Here is a 7,136-nt window from a genome sequence, read left to right on the forward strand (position 1 = left end):
CTCCAATGAATTTTGGACACAGCAGGCAGGCCCATCCCTGCTTCTGTTCCACTATGTCCCCTGTAGCTTGAAAAGGAGGACGTACTGAACTACCACCAAATGTTCCTCTGGCTCTGATATTCCGTTATTCTGGTTTCTTTTTGGCTACTTTGTTTTTGGAAGCATGCATCCTAAGGCATCCAGTTGAACAAACTTTGTCTACTGTGTCCAGGCATTCCTGGTGGGATTTCAGATAAGACACTCTTGGGTTGCTACACTCACAACCACTGAACCAATTCTATGACCATCTGTTTCATGGCCACATGTCTGTTCATTTTATACGAACATAAAGGGAGGGGACAGACAGCAAACTCGCATGTTATAAATTGTACCATCTTAAAAAGGAAATAAGGCAACACTTTACGATAAAACCTTAAGATGCATTAAATTTAAGTCTAATGCAATAAAGAATGCCCATAAAATTCCTATTTAAAGAATGTTTAGAAAATTGTTGAACAATGGACATCATCATTTAAAGTGATATGAAGAAATCTTCTCAGCTAAACATATGGGCTAGGTTAGAGAGAAAGATAGAGGACCCATCTCTGCCCTGGAAAAACTACTGGTAGCATCTTTCAAAAAGCTCTCTGTGTTTGAGTACGCACCTTGATCCACAGGCTCACATTGGATTCCAACTGGCCGCTGCTTCTTGGCATTAACATTGGATTCCCTACTAGTAAATCTTACCAAGATCTGAGTTTCTGCAGATACGATATTATTTTGTTTGACCATCCTTATCTTCAAGGGCTACCAAGAAGGAACAAAGAATTTATTTACCTCCCCAAGGGTAAAGATTTTACCAATGAGACACTTTCTTACTATGACACCAGGGCCCCCTATGCCCTGTTCACTTCAGTGCCCTTTGTGCCCTGACAGAAGCTCATGCTGGTCCCAGGATTCCTTATATGATTAACCTCCTTCCTGAATCCCAACTTCATGCTGGTGGTGATGACAGGTGTCCTGTATCCCATGCTCATGTCCCTGAAGTCATCAGCCTGTCTCCAGTTAGAAAAAATTACATGTGGCCGGGCGCGGTGGCTCAAGCCTGTAATCCCAGCACTTTGGGAGGCCGAGGCAGGTAGATCACGAGGTCAGGAGATCGAGACCATCCTGGCTAACATGGTGAAACCCCGTCTCTACTAAAAATACAAAAAACTAGCCGGGCGTGGTGGCGGGCGCCTGTGGTCCCAGCTACTCGGAGGCTGAGGCAGGAGAATGGCGTAAACCCGGGAGGCGGAGCTTGCAGTGAGCTGAGATCGCGCCACTGCCCCCCAGCCTGGGTGACACAGCGAGACTCCGTCTCAAAAAATAAAAAATAAAAAATAAATTACATGTATATAGACAGGCCTCTTTGCAAGTAGCAAAAGCTTTCTCACCTTCATACATTAAGGGCTTGGAATGTACAATAGTATAAACACTTTGGGGAAAAATGTCTGGCATCTTCTTACAGAAATAAACAACTACCTACTCTATGACTCAGTAATTCCTAAGCATTTACCCAAGAGAAATTAAAACATATGTCCAGAAAATGATTTATACAAGAATGTTCATAGCACTTTTATTCATAAGAGGAAAAACTGGAAACATTCAAGCATCTGTCAATACAAGAATGGATTAATAAATGGTGATACATTCATTCCATGGAAAGCCTAAAGGAACAAACTGTTGACACACAAAACAACATGGATGAATCTCAAAAACATTTTGAGTGCAATAGGAGCCATACACAAAAGAGTATGAACAATCTCTTGAGAAAAGAGATGAACAATCATGGTCTCAAGAAATGCAGAGCAGAGAGCCCAGAGGCAAAGACTCACAGGACAGCGGGTCGGTCCCAGGCTGTGGATCCTAATTAAAAAACTCCTGCTGGATTTTGCCCAGCTCCATTTCCAAACTATTTTGGGTCAGTGACTTCTTTATCCCTTCCTTGTTCCCTCATTTTGAACTAGAATCACTGTAGTTGTTATTCCATGTCTGTCCCGTCATTTCACATTAGGGGAAGATAAGCTGTTCGTTCCGTTTCACAGGTCGACGGAGGAAAGGGAATTATATCAAGGATCTGTACTTAACGGACACCCTCAGAAGCCTCATCCACACCTGGTGTGGATGTTTTAAATGGGATTTTAAACTTTTCATCTGATATGTTCTACATGACATTTTTCATGTTGAACTAATGCTTTAATGACATGAAATTTGGAAACCTTAGGGGAGAGGGTGAATGCATTTCGCAGTTGGGGGAATGTGAATACTGCGGTAGATGGAATTTCTGAAATGGTCCCCAAACATGCCACACCCTTGTCTCTAAAGCCCATTAAGGTGATGAGACACCATTCCTGTGATTATGTTGTTATATGCCAGTTATATGACTTTAAGCTGGTGAGGTTACCTGCATGAACTGGATCTAATCACATCACTCCATACAAGACAACTTTCTGGGGCTGGTTGGAGAAGCTGAAGTTAGAGAAGATAGGAGCTTGAGAAGGACTCCATGAGCTGCTATTGGTTGATAAAGGAAAAGACAGATAAGGAGGAAAGCAGGGGACCTCTGAAGTCAGAGTGTCTCCTGGCTGACAGTCAGCAAAGATGAAGGGCCCTCAGTCCCCCACAAACAAGCATAGGAACTCTTTCAATATCTGTAGTGAACTGGGAGAAATCGCTTAAGCTCTAGAAGAAAACACAGCCAGCCCATTCCTGGATTTTCACCTCACATGACTCTGAGCAGAAAACCCAGACACTTCATTCCAGATTTCTGTGGTTTCAAACCACTGGTTTACAGTAATGTGATAATTGGCAGCAAGAGAAAACTAGTACAGGTGTCTGTCTCTCCTCTTGAATTTCAATTTCAGACACATGGATGCTAACCCCTCTATGAGAGAAAATCAATCAACCAATCAATGAATGAAAGAACTATTGCAAAAATATTGCCCTCACTCTTTTGTGGCTGTTCCAGAGCCCTTGCCACCTGAAGAAGACAATGAGGGGTATTTCAGGCACATGGGGAGCGTGGCTTTACCGTTATCAATCACATTTCTGAAAGCATAAAAATGGTTCAGGTCGGGCCGTGGCTCATGTCTGTAATCCTAGCACTTTGGGAGGCCAAGGCAGGTGGATCACTTGAAGTCAAGAGTTAGAAGCCAACCTGGCCAACACGGAGGAACCTTGTCTCTACTAAAAATACAAACATTAGCCAAGCGTGGTGGCAGGCACCTTTAATCCCAGCTACTCAGGAGGCTGAGGCAGGAGAATCACTTGAACCCAGGAGGTGGAGGTTGCAGTGAGCTGAGATCGCACCATTGCATTCCAGTCCATGGAATAGAGAAAAACTCCATCTCAAAAAGGAAATAAATAAATAAATAACAAATAAAGATAGTTCATTACTTAACTCCACATATTATTACATGAAAATGTATCATCTCGATTTTAACAGCAGATTTTTTAAAATTCCTTTCCTTGTGCTCACCAGACAAGGTCTGGTAGCAAATACCGGTCACCAACACAGATTAACCAATTCAAGGAGAGCCATAAACAGGACTACTGTTATGTTTCCCAAAAAAACCATCCCTAGAATGCAATCTCTTCTCTACTTGTCACAAAATGAACACAATAGTCCACTATATAAAGTCCCAAACACATGAAAATGTAAATACAATGAAGTCTGCTTTCCAAATATTCATTCTCTTCCAACCCAGTCATGGGGACCAGGGATTAGGAAATGACTACAAAGAGGTTCAAGGGAATTTGGGGAAGCGACAAAATGTGCTGAAGTAGAAACTCTGCCGATGGCTGCACAATTCCATAAATCAGCTGAAATCACTGAGTCGTATGTTGACAACGGGTGACTTTTATAACAAGCAATTCTTTAAACAAACTTTTGGGTTTCTATTCCAACGCAGAAAGAGCTAGGGAGCCATCACTTGTCCTCACAGCTAGCAAAAGGCTACAAGGTGCAAAACCCTAAGAATCCTAGGAGATAACATTCGAGAAAATCTCACGGATCTTGGGTTCAACGATGGCTTCTTAGATACAAAACCAAAAGCACAATATACTAATGAAAAAAAATTAAGTTGAATCTCATTAAAATTAAAAACTTCTGCTCTGTGAAAGACACTGTTAAGAGAATGGAAAAAGCAAGTCACAGACTGGCAGAAAATATTTACAAAATAATCTGGTAGGAAAACTTCTCTCCAAAATATATGAAGAATTCTGAGAACTAAACAACACAAAGCCAAAAAAAAAAGAAAAAATTGGTGAAAGATCTGAACACCTCATTAATAAGATACACAGATGGCAAATAAGCATATGAAAAAGATGCTCAAAATCATTTGGGATTAGGGAATTGCACATTAAAACAAAAATGAGATATCACTGTAAACCTACTAGAATGGCTAAAATTCAAAAAGGTGAACACACCAATGCTGTCAAAGATGAAAAGCAACCAGAACTCTCCATAGCCAGTAGAAATCAAAAGGGTACAGTCACTCTGGAAAACTTAAGTTCACTCAGAATCCTGCACATAAGTAGTTACAGCAATTTTATTCATAATTGCCAAAAGTTGGAAGTACGCAAGATGTCTTTCACCAAGTGAATGGATAAGCAAACTGTGTTGTAGCCCCACAACGAAATCTGATTCAGTGATTCTAAAAAGCAAGCTATCAAGTCATAAAAAGACATGCAGGAACTTAAAATACATAATGCTAGAAAGAAGTTAGTCTGGAAACCTACATACTGTACGATTCCAACTCTAGGACATTCTTGGAAAGTCAAAAAGAGAGAAGTAGTAAAATGATGAGTGGTTGTCAGGAGTGGAGAGGTAGACGCATGAAATGGTGAAGCACAGGGAATTTTCAGCAGTGAAATTATTTTGCATGATGCTGTATTGGGGATTTAGGACACTATGTAATTGCCAAAACACATAATCTGTGAAACTCAGATGAACTCTAATGTAAACTATGGACTTCAGTTGATAATGATGTATCAATAGCGGTTCATCAATTGTAACGAATGAACCACACTAATACAACATACTTATAGGGGAAATTGTGTGCTGGAGGACATGGGAGCCTAGGGGAACTCTCTGTACTATCCACTCAATTTTTCTGTAAACCTATAACCATTCTAAAAAATAATGTCTATTAATTTTTTTTTTTAAATAGGATGCAGCAGTCGCATATCAAGGTTTTGGTGGCATCCTGTTATTGTGTGGTTAGTACTTGGCATTGAAGTGCACCAACCTGGAGTCAGAGCAGTTGGAGATTTCCAGGCCTGTGCTATTTACCTCGAATCCTGGGGTGCCCCGGAAAACAGCAGATCAGTTAGGGAGAAGCAGCCTCAGCAATCTAGATAGTGCAGGTTTGTGGTAAAGACACGTACAAACCATCTGGGTGGGCAGACCTTGGTGAAGACTAGAAACCACTGAGACTCAGCAGCTGCCCCGGTGGAACCCACAAATCAAAGGAGGGGCTGGGAGGAGCTAAGGGCTACTGGACGAGCTCCCTGCCTGCAAGACAGAAGCAGCTCCAGAGATTCTGGTAAATAATGTAGGTTTCAATACAGTGTGATCTACTCAAAAAAGCAGAGAGAATGAAAAGGAAAGAAAGAGAGCATGAGAAAGAAAGAAAAAGAAAAGCAGAAAGGAAGAAAGGAAAGAAGGGAGGGAGGGAAGGAGGAAGGAAAGGACGAAGGGAAGGAGGGCGGGAGGGAAAGAATAAAGAGAGAGAAAGAGAGTTGGAGGGAAGCAGGGAAGGAAGGAAGGGAGAGGGAGAGAGGGAGGGAGGGAGGGAGGGAACAAATTTACATGAAGATGAGAACACTGGGGAACTTACACCACCAATATTTTCCATTAACAGGAACATGCTAACTAGTTACTAGAGAAAGACGCACTACTGTAAAACCATATACTGTCCATGGGGTACAACCCCTTCCTCCTCCTCTGAAACACATTCTCTCGCCCACTATTGCCAGAGGCACTGAGTCTTATCTTTGGATAAGTTCTGCCCACAAGAATGAGAGGAGATAGTGGACCCGAGAACACCAGGCCACGACCGTCCCTACTGATCCTTGTCCACTCCAGAAGTTACCTGGCTGCAGTTAGTGGCCTCAGCCCCTGGGTCTGATGTCATCCATTTACCTTTCTCACTGGACTTCTCTCCTTGCACTTGCTCCCACTCCCCCAGGACCTGGTGGGCGGCCACGTGAGAAGGACACAAACAAATCATGCCCCTTTCTTTCTCCCCCTCCCAATGCCTGCAGTGCTGGGTTCCGTGGGGTAGTGGCCTGAGATTTATGGGGCCTCTAGCCCAGAGCAAGACCTGCTACCTAATAGTCACCCCATGAAAGCACAGGGAAAGAAGGCATCCACCACAAGGTCCTGGGGAACCAAGAATTCCACTGTGGCCCATAAATTCTAAGTCCTACAGGATTCTGGAATGGGAGATGGGACAGGCCTTCAAAAGTGGCCACTCTTTTAACCCATTATACTGTCAACTGAGCCATGTTTCCCCATCCTGGACACATCTAGAGGGCACTGCCTAAAACCAGACACATCTCCCCATCCAGGAGAGAGTAGGGGCCTGAGCCTGGGGGATGCAGGGGGACAGGGAGGGGATGAGCCAAGAAAGCTGAAGAAGAGAAAGCAGGTGAAAGGGGACAGCAGGGTGGAAACAGAGAGAAAAGGGGGCAGACAATGGGGGGTGAGAGGGGAAGAGTGAGGAGGGGGATGCAGATCTAGCTACTGAGGAAAAGTCCTGGAGAGAACACTGTCCTCTCCTGAAGTAAAATCACTTCCACCTGACCACGGCACTGCAGGTCGTGGGCAGCACACGCTGGGAATATTTGTTCATTCATTTAACAAATACTTATTTCATATCTGTTTCATGCCAGGCAAGGCCCTGCGATCCTTAGGGACCTTGGCATCTTCCCTTCACATCTGAGTCACAATACAAAGAGGACTCTCTGACCCCATCGAGCTGGCAATGCCTCGGGATTTTCACCTGTTGGATCCGGCAGCTCTTCATGTCGGCCTACACCGTGTGAGGCTGCTCTTGGTGCACCGAATGGGGAAGTTTCTGCATCAGTGCCTCGGAGAGTCCACCGGAAGC

The 7,136-nt window shown here is 43.5% G+C and overlaps 1 protein-coding gene across 5 annotated transcripts in view; it reads right to left on the minus strand.

Moving 5' to 3' along the window:
- The window catches only part of LOC102137933 (NBPF family member NBPF3-like), a 131,318-nt gene extending 124,182 nt beyond the window's left edge, over positions 1-7,136 (minus strand). For all 5 annotated transcript variants that reach the window (XM_065529233.2, XM_074018902.1, XM_074018891.1 and 2 more), the window contains exon 1: positions 7,029-7,136. The gene's annotated coding sequence lies outside the window, so the exon portion shown is untranslated. The remainder of the gene's footprint in view (positions 1-7,028) is intronic.

The sequence above is a fragment of the Macaca fascicularis genome, chromosome 1 (genome assembly GCF_037993035.2).
Source record: "Macaca fascicularis isolate 582-1 chromosome 1, T2T-MFA8v1.1".
NCBI classification, from domain to species: domain Eukaryota; kingdom Metazoa; phylum Chordata; class Mammalia; order Primates; family Cercopithecidae; genus Macaca; species Macaca fascicularis.